Source organism: Microtus oregoni, unplaced genomic scaffold, assembly GCF_018167655.1.
Source record: "Microtus oregoni isolate MIOR12 unplaced genomic scaffold, Mior012 000001F_ref0000356, whole genome shotgun sequence".
NCBI classification, from domain to species: Eukaryota; Metazoa; Chordata; class Mammalia; order Rodentia; family Cricetidae; genus Microtus; species Microtus oregoni.
Genome location: NW_024543060.1, coordinates 52780882 through 52799261, shown reverse-complemented (window position 1 = coordinate 52799261; position 18380 = coordinate 52780882).

Genomic DNA, 18380 nt, shown 5'->3' with positions numbered 1-18380 from the left:
GAAACCCTCTTCTCTAAATCATCTGGTGGAAGTAACATTTACTGGATTCTGTTCTTAAGAAGCAAGTCCCTAGGTCCAGCCTACACCAGACGGGAGAAGTGGAGTCACTGGCAATCTATCACAGCTGCCTACCACATTCAAACAGATGCTAACATTGAAGGATTAAACCCATTTAACTTATCTTTGCTGCTGGTCTTCAACTGTAGAAAACAAAAGAAGTGGATCCAAGGCCCCAGTGGGGGTTGACAGGAATGCTCTTCCCACGTCCAGAGAACACACGTTTAGCCCACAGAATCACTTATCGTAGCAACAAGAGAACCAGTCCAGCCCCGTCTCTTATATATACACGCATTCCTTTAAAAAGATCGTCCCATGTGTCTCAACAAGTACCTTTTGTTTTAAAATTCTGTGCTGATTTTCCCAATATAAGTTCAGACAGAAAGCTTGTCTTTCTCCTGTCTCTCTCCCCCAATTCCTCCCACTTGTATCCTTCCTTCCAGCTCCCTTACATTCCTCCTTAGCTTTCCCCCTCCAAAAGAGGGCTCCCTTAGTTCACATTCCTTTTCTCCCAAAGGGAAACACTTTCAGAAACAAGCCCTAGCCCAGGCCTGAGACCACTCAAATAGCCATTTATGAGCAAAAAGGGCTTCAAGAAAGTGCTCCAGCAATGGAGGGTCTCTAGTGAGGCTCTAAAATGGGCTTTGCAGATCCAATCTTGGCTGGCAGCAGCCTTCATTTGAATGCGCCCCACCTCTCCAGCAAAGCAGACACTTGAGCATCCCCTATGCTGAGATGAACCAAAGAGTTAATCAAACCCCTAAAAGGAATACCAGGGAGCAGGAGCATGGCATTCTGCACCGCCTGCCTATTTTGCAAATTTAAGAATAGGGAGTTTCCAAGGAGCTGATCCTTGAGAGTCCTTTAAATGCTAGAATACTAAATGGGCTGGAGATTTTCTGTCATTAGAGCAGCTGAGATGAGAGCCTGAGAAGGAATTTTAGAACGCTGTATATTCACCTTGGGGACAGAGCCATTTCTGATTTTTAAAGCAAAATAGATCAACATGTTTAAAGGAAAATATGCGTATATTAACGCCCCGTCGTTCTCTCTAGTTTGCAATGCCTTTTAGTTAATTTGTCTTTTTTAAAAAGTGTTGAGTGCAACACAATGGAAAATCTCTGCCTTCTCACCACACAGAAGCAGGTTACAAGGGCAGCCACTAGCAAAAATGATAGACAGATACCACAGCCACTGAGAAAAGCAGAAATGAGGGGGGAAATGAGGTGTCATAGAATAAAGGTTTTCAAGGTAATTGTAATGCAGAGAAACTCACCAGAGAAAGTCCAGGAGAAGTGTGTGAGAAAGGCAGGATGTTCCCACACCATGACAAAAGGAAGACAAAATTTTCTCACACCTTTCTTCAGCTACAAACTAAGAAAAAGGCATTTTAAATGTGATGCTGAAGGGGTCTTTTATTAAAAAAGAAAATTGTAAGACAGCTAGAGAGATGGCTCAGAGGCTAACGAGCATGAGGACCTAACTCCAAACCCTCTCCTCCTCCACTGCTGCCTGGAGTCTTTGCCAAGTGCAGGTGATGGTGTCTGGTTCTCAGGCTTCAGGAAGTAAACTCCACCTCTAAAGCCTTGCTTTCTCTCATTTGAGTGATCATGCCTGAGAGGACCAAGGTCTATTTCAGGAACTGGATGACAACTCTATGTAAAGAACCTCTGAGTATGACCTTAGAGGAAGAACACCGCCGATCTCATGGTTGTTGTAACCATGTCCTTGTCTGCATTTCCCCAAAGTGAGACAGCCCCCGCAAAGAAAACTAAACTCAGCTCACCTCCAGGAGCTCCTTTGAGAGTTTTGACTCCTTTGTGTGAAACTTCTGGCTCAGATTCATCCTCCACTAGTCTCAAAACAACTAAGCCCTAGCACAACAATCCTTTAGATTACACGTGCACACGCTTTGCTTGATGGCTCTTATTTAAGCAGACCCATCAGTACCCTGGTCTTATAGGCTTATTTTCCCTCCCTATCAGAGACTCCATCAGTTTTCCATCTAGGGCCATCATTTCTACTCAATGCTTGGGAAAGGCCTTTGCACATGGAAGTCTTCTGATGACTGACACATACTGAATTTTAGAACTTTTGCAACTCCATCGGCCTTCATTTGTTTCAACGAGATCTAAACTCATTGTAGTGAATCAAAATAATTGTGATATGCTCTGGATTGGGGCACACGCTGATGCTGTGTTTTCACTAAGAAAAGCTTAGTAAGGATATAAAAGATAAGATGGCGAATCTCAGAAATTTCTGAGAATATATGTGAATGATGTTCACCTAACAGTTATTTCACGTCAGAGGGCCAATCTCCTCCCAGCATCAACTCAGAGACACAGGTTCTTGCCATCTGAGGTTCCTTCTTACATAGAAAGTGAGGATAATAAACAGAGCTAATTTTGTAATTAATTACCTGGCTCCTGGCACACTTATTGAGTCCCGTGTGTGTGTGTGTGTGTGTGTGTGTGTGTGTGTGTGTGTGTGTACTGTGAAGATTTCCTGAAAATATCATCTCCTACACAAAATGCCTAGATTGAGCTCTGCAAAATGTACAAAATGCACAAAATATGTACAGACTGTTCTAGCTTATTTCATCACACTCTGAAAGGTACAGCAAATCTTCTGAGATCCCCGGCTCTCCAACATGGAAGTCAGCTACCAAAGACAGTGGCAACAATAGCAGCCCCCACAAACTGTGCCTGCCCCTTTCACAGGGTGCTGTGCTTTCACTGCAGCCCGTCTGGGAGTGTTCATGAGCCTGTAAGCAAGCTAAGTCCCTACAATAATCACTCAACCAAACAAGTGTCAAGAAACTGAAGCTACAGAAGACGAGCCTTCAAAGAGAAGTAGGTGGGTGTCCTGAGTCCGCATGATTCCACAAGCAACAGTTAAGAACAAAAGAGAATATGACGGTTGAGAAAGAGAAAGGGTCTTTGAGGATGCATAGATTTGTCATGCCCTCAGACTCATAAATTCTTACATAGCTCACTATTTGATTGTAAAAACAAGGGGATTATTTTATCCATTTCCAATGTGCACACACTCACATAACTCAAATCTGGCAGAAAAGGTGATGGCGAATTTGGAGCTAATGTAGATCTTGATTTATTTTGACCTACTGACAGGCTCCAGCAAAATGAACAACCCTTCCTACGGAAATAAGATGTCAAGATACAAAGAACACCAGATCCCGTCAACTGGCTGCCATTTGTCTCCCAGGAAAAGCATAGGGCATCTTAGCTGCAAGCACCTCGGAGGCCTTCACGGGACTGACATTTTCCAAGCTTCTTGTCCTGTCTATAGAAGTGAAAACAGCAAGCCATACAGAATTTGGGTTCTCCCCAGAGTTAAAAAAAAAAAAAAACACATTAGGGCTTCCATTGGATAATCCACGGAGGAAATAGCTGCAGAATTAAAAATAACAATGTGGCCATTTTTTAAATGTGTAATGAAAGGGTCTGTGAATGTGGCTCCAATAGACCCATCTCCCTCCAGCAGTAGTTGGCTATATACTAACTCTCAGTTTTCTGCTTTTTGTGTTTCTTAACACAGGTATTTTTTTTTCACCTGCCAGTGACTAAAATGTTTACCATCCCCAAGTAATCTTGATCCATTATTCTTGTTGCCCCAGGTCACAGAACATTCTAGTTGGGTTGCAAATTATTAGGATGGATGGGTTTTTTTTTAATGTCTGTACTATCAAGAAAACATACATGCATATGTTTCCCCATCCCCACCCTTGTTATTCACCATCTTATACTACCAGTGCCTCTTTGTCCCTCCATTAGCCCCAACAAATTACAGTTGATTATAGTTCAGTCCTTTCTATACCTGGGTTAAGTGCAGTAAAATGAGCAGAAAAATAGCAAACAAGGCCTTGGGGTGACATCAACACCCTGTAATAGCTCACTTTTACCTCTGATATTTTCACAGATGATTCCATCTGAAATTCTCCAATTTGGGATAATGATGCTGAAAGCATATAATGCGGGAATTTGGGGGTAAAAGCCAGAGATGATGGTGATGGTGGTGGCGGAAAGGTTATGGGTGGAAAATACGCAGCTCAGTGGAAAATGTTGCTGAGGGCTAACCACACAAGAGCTCAGATAAGTCCTGATTCAAGGGTCCCATCCGTAACATTAATAGGTTTTGATGTTTATTTTTAAAAGAAAAGAAGAAGAATCTCTGACAGGGAGTTTAGAAATAATCATCATAATAATAAAACAGATTCTGGATTAAGAAAATCATTCTAGGGCTGAGGACCCAGGGCACAAAAATAAATACAGAGAAAATGTGTGTGCATGTGTGAGGGACATCTATCTGAAGCTTTCTGTTCACTGGAATTACTAGCATTTTATAAGCCGCCCCCCAAGGGCAATAAGGACATCTTGAGTGTGACTCCATCTGTACCCAACCATAAGGACCAGTGCTATAAAGCACAAGGTGCCCAACTCTTTGTTGAAATTCCATCAACCTCCAAGTTTTTATTTCTTGAGGAGTTTTAGATAGAGGGGTGATGGATAACCACAAAGTTCCCTCTGGGATGGGTAAGAATTAGCTGAAATTTAGGGGGTACCTGAAATGGACACCAAGAGTAACAGGAACTTGGTCTTTTATCTACCCAACACCCTTCATACACCAAAAATGACCCTCCCTGGTTCTGAACCCTAACTCCTTTGGACCTCCCCTTTCTAGTCTCTGGGTTTACATAGATACTTCAATTAATTCTTGTCAAACTATTCAGTATGCTGTAAGTTATTATGCAAATATTCTTCACTACACCTTGGAACCACACCCTTCTTAAAGATTTACCTAACCTCACCCTTATCTAGGCAACACTTCTGATCACCCTCTGTTAACTTTACACCGAACACCAGTGTCCTCTCTACAAAACCACAACACACTGAGGGCATTCTCCTTTGTATCAGGCAAAAATTAGTATTCTCTAAGCCCCAAATCATGTTCCATGGGGACCGTATTGCTTTTCACAGTCTATTTTTTACACCTACCTCTCATAGTTTAGCCTCCTAGACAGACTGAGACACCCTCAAGAGTCTCAATGCCCTCCCTACTCCTGTACTTCTAGGGAGGTGGACTTGATCTCCTTATAAAATCCACATGTCCAGCCTCTGTCCCTAATCCTCCTCATACCTTCTCTTGGACTTTATTTCTTCATTTATCTTCTCTCCTAACAAACTCCTCCCTCCTGACACCTTGAGATTTTGTCTTGCCTTAAAACAAAAGTCCAAAGTGAAAAATGTAAAACAAGACACTCCTCTTTCCTCATCCACCTGTGCCTAAATGGCTCCTTTTAATTCATCCTCTGGATTAGACACAAATCTTTACCTATCCTTCTCTCATCCCACTAATGGTATTCCTTTCTGCAGAAACCATTAAACTCTAGCAAAAAATATCCCTAAGCCAAGTTATTAAGATATTATTTTACTACATTACTTACTGAACTATGATTGCTTTCTTAAATATCCTTTAAAAAACAATATGCAACAGCAAATAAGACATTAGTGAAAAGTCAAAAGAACACATCCAAATTGAACATAACTATGAACTAGCACGCAGACGAAGAACAGAACATTACCAAGTTTCTAGACTCCGTTGCTCCTTCTTACTCTCTGGAGTACCCCACCCCACCCTGACTTCTGAAACCACCACTTGATGGTTGCTATTTATAAGTGTTCTAAAATAGAAATGTACAGAATGTACCTTTTTGTGTTTATCTTCTTTTATCGGATATTGGACCTGTTAATTCATGAAGCCTATATGAGTAATTCACGTATTTTTGCTTAAGTTTTCTACTACCTGTATATGCTGTGATTTACTTATTTTCTGTTGGTAAACATTTGGGCAACTTCCAACCTGGTGGTATTTTCTTATAGTGGTGCTTCAGATATCTCACTGTGTGACAGTATGATCTTTCAGTAAATATGTATGTGTGTTTCTGCTGGGTGTGTTCTGCAGGTGTGTCAGCATCTCTTCCCACGAACCTGTCCCTTCTAACCCTCCCAGCTTGTAAAACTTTTCTTCTTTTCCTTTATAAACTCCATCCATGACACCTTGTTTACTATTGTTTTGATGGTTCTCTCTTCTCCTCTCTCTCCCTTTTCCCCTCCCTCCCTCCCTCCCCCCCCCCCCTCTCTCTCTGTGTGCACGCGCACTCACAGGTGCATGTTCTTAAGTCCTAATTTCCTCAAGACAATATAATTGCAGCCGTCTTCCACCCTTTTCTTCACTCATTCACTCACCCAACTGTTGCTTGATTCTTTAATAAATTTGTGACTATAGAGGGCATCAAACACCTTGACAAGAACTGGAGATGAACTATTTTTAAGAAACAATCCTCATGGGTTAGTTCTGGTGCCCACCTAAAATTCCAGCACTTGGGAGGTGGAGGCAGTGGGATCTCATATTGAAGATCATCTTTGGATACATAGCAAGTTCTAAAGCCAGGCACTGGACTAAATGAGAGCCTATCTCAAAGAATGAATGAATGAATGAACAAATGAACTAAACATTAAAACTGAGGGGGGAGGAGGAAAAACTCTTGCCTCAAACAACTTACTGTCTCCACACTAAAAAATAACAAATCAATCACCATTTACAGTGTTTAAATTTACCACAATAGAAGTTTGCAGTGATACAGATAAGGTCAGTTTTAGGGACAGAGAAAGCATGAAATAAAACAAGGATAATAAGTAATGTACATACTCTATCAACCTTAAGATACTAAGTATATGAGGTGAGTCAAAGAGAAGAGGGAAGAGTCTTTGACCCAGAGGAAGGAGAGGGACATAACACTCCATCCATACAGTAACATTGTTTAGAAATGTTACCGATGGCTGTCAGAGCGAATAGAATACTTAAGGGGTGAAAACACACATTGAAGAGCTTCTATACTGTCCCAGAAATGACTGAACCCATAAATCAAGGAATCTACAAATATACTGGGGTAATGCTGTTTAATTCACTGAAAAGATCATAGTTTAGTTCCAATGCTAAGGCAGCCATATGTCCTGGATTTTCCAGGACTCTGCTGATTTAAAATATTTTGTCTTACCAGGCCGTGTGTCAGAACACAGCCCATTTAGGGTCAGAAAAACTTGTGTTACCATAACCTCATCCCATCCTACATGCCATATTGTTTTTTTCAAATAAATGGTGACCTTGTTTCTGGTGGGTATCCTACATAGAAAACCATCTTGGTTTCTGAGCTTGTGATGTATGCTTATGAATATTCAAATGCACAACTCCAATTAAAATAAGAGCTGAAAGTCTGTGCTATGGGCAAGAAAAATACTGTTTTCATAGCTACATTTGCTTTACTAACAACAGGTTGTAGCCCGAAGGCCTGAGGGGAAAAATAATTAATATTTTTTTCTTACCTTGTTATAGTAACTCTAATAAAGCATATTTGAATTTGTTTTGCATTTGCTAAAGTGCCATGGACATGGCCAATATAACATCAGAAGCTGTAACTCCTTTGGCCAATTCAGAGGCTCAGTCTCTACAGGGAGACAAATGACAGGAAACCCGGGTCAATTAAGAAGAATTTAAGGGGCATCCCAAACTTCGTTTACCCAAGAACCATCAGTAGATGCAGTCCACAACCCACTGAAGAACATCATCGGTGGTGGTAGTATCGGTGGTCCTCAGAATTAAAATTAAACAAGGTAGGCAACCACTCTAACACCGAGATATAGCCCTGTACTGGCTAATTTTATGTCAATTTGACACAAGCTAGAGAAAATTTGAGAAAATGCCTCTGTCAGACCAAGCTGTAGGCAAGCTTATAGTGCATGTTCTTCATGAGTGATGGATGGGGTAGGGCCCAATCTATTATGGGTGGTGCCATCCCTGGGCTGGTGGTCCTGGATTCTATATGAAAGCAGTTTGAGCAAGCCATGGGGAGCAAGCCAGTAAATAGCGCCACTCCGCAGCTCTGCATCAGCTGCTGCCTTCAGGTTCCTGCCATGTGTGAGTTCCTGCCCACAAAGCTTTTGATGATAAACTGTTATATGGAACTGTGAGTGAGATAGACGTTCCTCTCCAAGTTCTTTGGTCATGGTGTCTCACTGCCCCCATAGAAACCCTAATGAAGACAATCGACCCTCTCATTTTACCTTTTATTTTGAGGTGAAGTCTGACCTTGTACTGACTAACCTTTAACTTATTCTGCAACTTCCACAGATATTAAACTTCCAATCTTCCTGAGTCCTCCTCCCGAGCAGAATAGCTAGGATTATAGACATGGAACACCAAACCAGCTGGAGCAACTTCTTAAAACCTTCTTTGCACACTACACTGCTCCAAACAGGTTCTTTGTCAATCCCTTCCCCTGCACCACACCCTAGATCTTTATCCTCAAGATTGTTTATACGTGTCTTTACTCTTACATGAATTCTGGACCACAGCAAGTACCCAGAGTTGAACTAGGTAGTAAGATTCTTTTCTAGCTTTCCGCTAACATTTGGGCCCTTTTTTCTACTTGGTCCCCTAGGATAGAACTCAGTATGTGTGCCCCAGTTGCTACCTATGCTCCAGTAGATGGTCTTACACCCATGCAATACAGGCAGGACTAAGTAAATTCAGTGGGTTTAAAAAAAAGACCACATGACATTGGAGAGACAAGTGGTTGGAGGACAGAGAAGGGTCAAAACACAATATACATGTATTCAAAGCAATAAAAAATAATGTCTTTTCCTTTTGGATAATTTTTATTTGATACTTATGAATTTAAGGTTTACAGACAGGTCCCCTTTCATTACCAGCCACGTGTCAAATCTAAATTTTCAGCTTCAATTTACTAATTTGTTCATAATCTATGATTTCTACAATGTAAAAATGCTGGAACATATTAAAATGCATGTTATACTTGCCTGATTCCATGTCCTTGCTTATGACCACACATGTCATGGACCCAGAATTCCCTAAATGATCTCTTTGAACAAAGAACTTTTGAAAAAAAAAACTCTAGGAGTTTGAAAAAGACCCAGGAAAATACCTCAGTGAGTTTAAGGAGAATATCAGTCAATGCCTGAAAAGCACAAACATATGGCTGAATGAAGCCATGAAAAAAATTCAGGATTTGAAAATTGAATTTATCAAAAAGAAAAATATTAAAGAGACTCAAGCAAAAGTGAATATAGAATTTAAAAACTCCAAAACTCAATTAGAAGACTCTTGGGAAAGTCTTATAAGTAGAATGTATTAAGAAACAGAAAGAATACCCATACTTCAAGATTAAGTAGAAGAATTAGACAACACAAGTAATGAATATTTGAAACCTTTAAAGCACATGAAAGGAGCCTGTGGGGACATCATGATAAACAATAAATAAATCTTCAAATTATAGGCATAGTGGAGAGAAGAATCAAAAGTTACTGGAGTAGATCAAATCTTCAACAAGATTAAAAAACTTCCCCAAACTAAGGAAAGGCATACTCAAACAAATACAAGAAGAACACAAACACCAAATAGACAGGACCCGAAGAAAACCTCACATGCCAATCACAGTTAAAATATTAAATACATAAAATAAAAAATCTTAAAAGCATCAAAAGGATGCTTTTAAGAAACACAAATTACATATAAAGTAAAAGTTGAAACTTTGAACGCCAGAAAAACCTGGAACAATGCATTCCAATTCCTAAAAGACCATGATGGCCAACCTAGACTAATATACCCAGTGAAACTGTCTGCAATAGTTAAAGAATTAAGAAAACTTTTCGTGATGCAAATAGCATTTTAAAAAGCTCATGTTCTGAGAAGGGGAAATAGAATAGAGAAAGCCATCGATCAGATGGAGAAAGTGGGAGGTGAGGGGGAAGTCTACCTGCGGGGGTACCTAGGTGTCTAGGAAGATGGGAACAGGAGGCATCAGGTCAGGGAAGAATGGAGATAATGAGTACTGGGAGAGACACCTGGAATCTGGGGGCATCTCTGGGACGAGCTGAAAACCTAGTGCAATGAAAATTCCCAGCAACCCATGAGGGTGACCCTAACTAAGACTCCTAGCAATGGGCAAAATAAACCCTTAACTGACCACCTCCTGTAACCAGGCAAGACTTCCAGAGGAGGGATGGGACACCAACCCAGCCACAAAATCTTCAATCTACAATGTTCCCTGCCTATAAGATGTGTTGGGGGTAAAGGTGGTACAGAAATTATGGAAGTGACCAACCAACAGCTAGCCCAGCTTGAGACCCCTGCTACAAGAGGAAGCTCACCCCTGAGGGCCAGGACCTGGAGGCAGGATGGCCCAGAGACCTAGCATAGAACTAAACACAAATGGCAAAAAAGAAAAGTCAATGAAAGGATTCCTAATGCTATTCTGCTATACTCATAGACTGGTGCCTAGTCCAACTGTGATCTTGTTTCTTTGACAGTGGCTGGTATCTCCCTGAGTCCACCCTTTTTCTCCCTGTATCACTGTTTGACTCTATTCTGCCTGACTATTGACCAAATCAGCTTATTTATTAACCAGTGGTAATGAATTCGCATTCACAGCATACAGAGGGGCATCCCACATCATCTTCTACTCATGGTTACTCCACTGGCTACTTTATTTGTTCATTGCTAATTTTTTTGCTAATTTTATTGTATGTTTTATTAATTTTAACTAACTCCCAAACACATTTACACAACACAAACAGTATATATCTAAATATATAGTTGATGAACTTTGACATGTATACCCAAGTAATGTAAGTAGGATGTTGAATATTTTCAATACCCCCAGCCACCATATAAGTTTCCATAGGTGCTTTTCAATCAGTTTTTCTCTCTCCTCCCCACAACCTGAACACTGCTTGTGTGTTTTGGTTTTCTACAACTGGAACAAAATGGGACCACATAGAATGTACTTTGCATGTTTTTAGAGTCTGTCCATGTGGTTGTATGTTACAAGGATAGGGTCCCTTGTTTGTCCTGGCCACCAGGCTAGCTTACACCCGAAATAACCACACAGAAACTGTTTAATTAAATACCTGCTTGGCTCTGACTTCTTATTGGCTAACTCTTACATATTAGTTTAACCCATCTCCATTAATCTGTGTACCGCCATGTGGCAGTGGCTTACTGGAGATTCTAACCCGTATCCATCTCAGGCAGAGGATCCATGGCTTCTCTGACTCTGGCCTTCTTCCTGCCAGCATTCAGTTCTGTTTTCTCTGCCTACCTAAGTTCCACCCTATCAACTAGGCCAAGGTAGTTTCTTTACTCATTAACCAGTGAAAACAACACACAAACAGAAGGAACTCCTACACCAGTTGTATGTAGTCTTCTTTGTTGTTAAGTAATACTCCCGTACATGATTATACCACAAATGGTTAAGCCATTTTCTGTCAATGAACATGCAGCTTATTAGCCTGGCATTGTTACAAATGAAGTCCCTTTGAGCATCCATATAGAAGTCTCTGTGTGGGCATGGCTTACACTTCTCTTGCGTAGAGGAGAGGGGTTGAGTCATACGTTAATATAAATCTGCATTTTTAAGAAGCTACCAAACTTGGAAAAGGCATATATATATATATATATATATATATATATATATATCTTATACTTTATATTCCTGACAACCCTGCAGGAACATCCAATTGTTCCACATCCTTGCACTGTTTTTAAGGATATTTTATGGAATGTACAAGCATGTTGTTTTAATATGGGTGTGTCTGATAATTAACTATGCTCAAAAGTTTTTTTTTTAATTTATTTATTTATTAAGGATTTCTGCCTCGTCCCCACAACCGCTTCCCATTTCCCTCCCCCTCCCCCAATCAAGTCCCCCCCCCTCATCTGCTCGAAGAGCAATCAGGGTTCCCTGACCTGTGGGAAGCCCAAGGACTGCCCACCTCTATCCAGGTCTCGTAAGGTGAGCATTCAAACTGCCTAGGCTCCCACAAAGCCAGTACGTGCAGTAGGATCAAAAACCCACTGCAATTGTTCTTGAATTCTCAGTATTCCTCATTGTCCACTATGTTCAGCTAGTCCGGATTTATCCCATGCTTTTTCAGACCTAGGCCAGCTGGCCTTGGTGAGTTCCCGATAGAACATCCCCATTGTCTTAGTGTGTGGGTGCACCCCTCGTGGTCCTGAGTTCCTTGCTCGTGCTCCGTCTCCTTCTGCTCCTGATTTGGACCTTGAGATTTCTGTCCGGTGCTCCCGTGTGGGTCTCTGTCTCTGTCTCCTTTCATCGCCTGCTGAAAGTTAATATTCCTGAGGATGCCTATGTGTTTGTCTTTGGATTCACCTTATTTAGCTTCTCTAGGAACATGAATTATAGGCTCAATGTCCTTTATTTATGGCTAGAAACCAAATATGAGTGAGTACATCCCATGTTCCTCTTTTTGGGTCTGGCTTACCTCACTCAGGATAGTGTTTTCTATTTCCATCCATTTGTATGCAAAATTCAAGAAGTCCTTGTTTTTTACTGCTGAGTAATACTCTAATATGTATATATTCCATACTTTCTTCATCCATTCTTCCGTTGAAGGGCATCTAGGTTGTTTCCAGGTTCTGGCTATTACAAACAATGCTGCCATGAACATAGTTGAGCATATACTTTTGTTGTATGATAGGGCCTCTCTTGGGTATATTCCCAAGAGTGGTATTGCTGGATCCAGGGGTAGGTTGATCCCGAATTTCCTGAGAAACCGAAACACTGCTTTCCAGAGTGGTTGCACAAGTTTGCATTCCCACCAGCAATGGGTGAGTGTACCCCTTTCTCCACAACCTCTCCAGCAAAGGCTATCATTGGTGTTTTTTATTTTAGCCATTCTGACAGGTGTAAGGTGGTATCTTAAAGTTGTCTTGATTTGCATTTCCCTGATCGCTAAGGAAGTTGAGCATGACCTTAAGTGTCTTTTGGCCATTTGAAGTTCTTCTGTTGAGAATTCTCTGTTCAGATCAGTGCCCCATTTTATAATTGGGTTGATTAGCCTTTTACGGTCTAGTTTCTTGAGTTCTTTATATATTTTGGAGATCAAACCTTTGTCAGTTGCAGGGTTGGTGAAGATCTTCTCCCAGTCAGTGGGTTGTCTTTTTGTCTTAGTGACAGTGTCCTTTGCTTTACAGAAGCTTCTCAGCCTCAGGAAGTCCCATTTATTCAATGATGCCCTTAGTGTCTGTGCTGCTGGGGTTATACATAGGAAGTGGACTCCTGTGCCCATGTGCTGTAGAGTACTTCCCACTTTCTCTTCTATCAGGTTCAGTGTGTTCGGACTGATATTGAGGTCTTTAATCCATTTGGATTTGAGTTTTGTGCATGGTGATAGATATGGATCAATTTTCATTCTTCTACAGATTGACATCCAGTTTTGCCAGCACCATTTGTTGAAGATGCTCTCTTTTTTCCATTGTATACTTTTAGCTCCTTTATCGAAGATCAGGTGTTCATAGGTTTGTGGGTTAATGTCAGGGTCTTCTATTCGATTCCATTGGTCGACTTCTCTGTTTTTATGCCAATACCAAGCTGTTTTCAATACTGTAGCTCTGTAATAGAGTTTGAAGTCAGGGATGGTAATGCCTCCAGACAAACCTTTATTGTATAAGATTGTTTTGGCTATCCTGGGTTTTTTGTTTTTCCATATAAAGTTGATTATTGTCTTCTCCAGATCTGTGAAGAATTTTGATGGGATTTTGATGGGGATTGCATTGAATCTATAGATTGCTTTTGGTAGATTTGCCATTTTTACTATGTTGGTCCTCCCAATCCAAGAGCAAGGGAGGTCTTTCCATTTTCTGGTGTCTTCTTCAATTTCTTTCTTCAAAGACTTATAGTTCTTGTCAAGTAGATCTTTCACTTCCTTGGTCAGGGTTACCCCAAGGTATTTTATGCTATTTGTGGCTATCGTGAAAGGTGATGCTTCTCTGATTTCCCTCTCTGCTTCTTTATCCTTGGTGTATAGGAAGGCAACTGATTTTTTGGAGTTGATCTTGTATCCTGCCACGTTACTAAAGCTGTTTATCAGCTGTAGGAGTTCTTTGGTAGAATTTTTGGGGTCGCTTATGTACACTATCATATCATCTGCAAATAACGAAAGCTTAACTTCTTCCTTTCCAATACGAATCCCCTTGATCTCCTTATGTTGTCTTATTGCTATTGCTAGAATTTCAAGCACTATATTGAAGAGGTATGGCGAGAGTGGACATCCTTGTCGTGTTCCTGATTTTAGTGGGATGGCTTTGAGTTTTTCTCCGTTTAATTTAATGTTAGCTGTTGGCTTGCTGTAAATAGCTTTTATTATATTTAGGTAGGACCCTTGTATCCCGATTCTCTCCAAGACCTTTATCATAAAGGGGTGTTGAATTTTGTCGAATGCTTTTTCCGCATCTAGTGAAATGATCATATGGTTTTTTTCTTTCAGTTTATTTATATGGTGGATTACATTGATAGATTTGCGTATGTTGAACCAGCCCTGCATCTCTGGGATGAAGCCTACTTGATCATAATGGATAATTTTTCTTATGTGTTCTTGGATTCGGTTTGCCAGTATTTTATTGAAGATTTTTGCGTCGATGTTCATGAGTGAGATCGGTCTGTAATTCTCTTTCTTGGTTGGGTCTTTTTGTGGTTTTGGTATCAGGGTAACTGTAGCTTCATAAAAGGAATTTGGCAATGACTCTTCTGATTCTATATTGTGAAATACCTTAAGGAGTATAGGTATTAATTCTTCTTGGAAGTTCTGGTAGAATTCTGCATTGAAACCATCTGGTCCTGGTCTTTTTTTCGAAGGGAGATTTTTGATAACCATTTCTAATTCTTCGCGAGAAACCGGTCTATTTAGATCATTCACCTGGTCTTGGTTTAGCTTTGGTATATGATACTTATTTAAAAAAATGTCCATTTCTTTTGTATTTTCCAGTTTTGTGGCATACAGGCTTTTGTAGTAAGATCTAATGATTCTCTGAATTTCCTCTGCGTCTGTGGTTATGTCCCCCTTTTCATTTCTGATCTTATTTATTTGCGTGTTCTCTCTCTGTCGTTTAATTAGTTTGGATAGGGGTTTGTCGATCTTGTTGATTTTCTCCAAGAACCAGCTTTTTGTTTCATTGATTCTTTGGACTGTTTTCTGTGTTTCTATTTTGTTGATTTCAGCCCTCAGTTTTATTATTTCCAGTCTTCTACTTCTCCTGGGCGCGTCTGCTTCTTTTTTTTCTAGAGCTTTCAGGTGTGTTTTTAAGTCCCCAATGTATGCATTCTCCGTTTTCTTTAAGTGGGCACTTAGTGCTATGAACTTTCCTCTTAGCACTGCTTTCATTGTGTCCCATAGGTTTGAGTATGTTGTCCCTTTATTTTCATTAAATTCAAGGAAGACTTTAATTTCTTTCTTGATTTCTTCCTTGACCCAGGTGTGGTTCAGTAGTTGACTGTTCAGTTTCCATGAGTTTGTCGGTTTTTTGGGGGCAGCGTGGTTGTTGCCTTCTAACTTTAATCCGTGATGATCTGATAAGACACAGGTGGACACTGATATTTTTTTGTATCTGTGGAGGTTTCCTTTGTTTCCGAGTATGTGGTCAATTTTTGAGAAGGTTCCATGAGCTGCAGAGAAGAAGGTATATTCTTTCCTATTTGGGTGGAATGTTCTATAGATGTCTGTTAAGTCCATTTGCTTCATTACCTCCAATAATTCTCTTAATTCTCTATTAGGTTTCTGTCTGATTGACCTGTCCCTTGGAGAGAGAGGTGTGTTGAAGTCTCCTACTACTAGTGTGTGTGGTTTGATGTCTGCCTTGAGTTCTAGTAATATTTCTTTTACATAAGTAGGTGCTTTTATGTTGGGGGCGTATAAATTCAGGATTGAGACGTCCTCCTGATGAATTGTTCCTGTTATGAGTATAAAGTGACCGTCTCGGTCTCTTCTGATTGATTTTAGTTTGAAGTCAGTTTTGTTAGAAATTAGTATGGCCACACCTGCTTTTTTCTTAGGACCATTTGCTTGAAACACCTTTTCCCAACCCTTTACTCTGAGTAGGTGCCTGTCTTTGTGGTTGAGATGTGTTTCTTGCAAACAGCAGAATGTTGGATCCTGTTTTCGTATCCAATCTTTTAGCCTGTGCCTTTTTATAGGTGAATTGAGCCCATTAATATTAAGTGATATTAATGACCAGTGGTTGTTTACTCCGGTTATTCTTATTGCTTTTGGTAGTAGAGATTGTGTGTCTCCTTTCTTTGAGATGTGCTCGTGAAGGGTCATTAGATGCCTGGGTTATTGTAGGCAGTGTTGGCAGTGTTGGATTCCTTGGGTTGCGATTTTCCTTCTATTACTTTCTGTAGGGCTGGATTTGTGGCTACGTATTGTTTAAATTTGTTCTTATCCTGGAATGTCTTGTTTTCTCCGTTGATAGTGAACGATAGCTTGGCTGGGTATAGTAGTTTGGGTTTGCATCCATGGTCTCTTAGCTTCTGCAGAACCTCTATCCAGGACCTTCTGGCTTTCATAATTTCCATCGAGAAGTCAGGTGTAAGTCTGATCGGTTTACCTTTATAAGTTACTTGCCCTTTTTCTTTTGCAGCTCTTAGTATTCTTTCTTTAACCTGTATATTTTGTGTTTTGATTATTATATGGCGAGGAGATGTTTTTCTTTGATCCAGTCTGTTTGGTGTTCTGTATGCTTCTTGAATATTTAAATGAATATCTTTCTTTAAGTTGGGAAAGTTTTCTTCCATAATTTTGTTGAAAATATTTTCTGAGCCTTTGAGCTGTGACTCTTCTCCTTCTTCTATTCCTATTATTCTTAGGTTTGGTTTTTTTTATTGTGTCCCATAGTTCCTGAATGTTTTGTGTTGAGAATTTGTTGGCTTTGCTGTTTTCTTTGATCTGTTCGTTTATTTTCTCTATAGTGTCCTCAGCATCTGAGAGTCTTTCTTCTAGCTCTTGTATTCTATTGATTATGCTTGTTTCTGTAGACTCTGCTCGTTGGCCTAGATTTTCCATATCCAGCTGGTCCTCAGTTTGTATTTTCTTCTTTGCCTTCATTTCAGTTTTCAATTCTTGAACTGTTTCCATTACCTGTTTGATGGTTTTTTCTTGGTTTCCCAGGGTATCCTGTACGTATTTACTCATTTCTTCAAACTTTTTGTTATACTTCTCATCCATTTCTATAAGGGCATTTTTTACATGTTGTTTAAGGGACTCTATTATCTTCATAAAGTCGATTTTTTCCACTTCTTCTGTGTTAGGTTGTTCAAATACTTCTGTTGTAAGATCATTGGGTTCTGATGTTTTCATGTTGTTTTTCGGATTATTGGGTGAGTTCTTGCCTTGGCGCCTGCCCATCTCCTCCTATTGATCCTATCCAATGGATCCTTTAGAAACCGGATCAGGTTTCCCTGCTGGCCAAGGGCTCCGCTTACAAAATGCCCTCACTCTCTTTCGTGGTTCCTGCTGCAGGCCAAGAACCCTCTCACCCCTCCGAAGGATCTTCAGGACAGGACCAGGCTCCCCTTGTGCCAGTGACCTGGCCAACCAAAGGCCTACCTCTTTGATTCAATTCTAGTAGGGCGATCTGCTCTCCTTATTGCACGCCTGTCCCAGCTGCTTGGGTCTGGCCGCTTGGGTCTGGCCGCCCCTCCGCCGCGTCTGGCGCCGCCGCCGCTGCGCCTCTCTCAAAAGTTTTTTTTATTTATTTATTAGCCATTGCTATGTCTCCGTTACTGAAAACCCTATTTGGATTCTTTCCCTACTTCATTTGTTTCTGAGCTGTCAGTTCATTTTTTCAGTTGTAAGGACTTTTGATTTATATATTCTAGTCATACATCTTTTACTTGGCATGTACCTTGTAAATATTTTCTCCAAGACTTATAGGTTGGCTATTCCTCTGGGCTCAGTAAACTTTTGCTTTTTTTTATTGGGTAATTCAAGCAGATTCATTCTTAGAATAATCTCTCGATAATGCAGAGAATGTGAAACCTTTTATCAACTTGTGGGAAGCTCCAAATGACCCAGGTCTAAAACCACAATATCTACTAATTATATGACCAACATACACTTTCTGGACAGTGGCAGAAATGCTGTTAGAAAGAACATTTTCTACTAGGCTATGATAAATCTTTTTTTCAGATAATAGTGATAATATTATGTTACTGAATGTGTGGGTAGACATAAAAGACCCAGCAGATGGTTTTAACTCAACTGTTGTCATTGTGTGGAGGACACTTAAGAAGAGGTAACTGTGGTAGGTGGAAGGTGAAGGCACATTGGCAGATTTATGATGGAGACTTTTCAAAAGGCAAATAAATCAGAAAATTAATCTGTTCCCAGAAAGAAATGAAATAAAATAACAACAACCCAAGAGCCACAGTT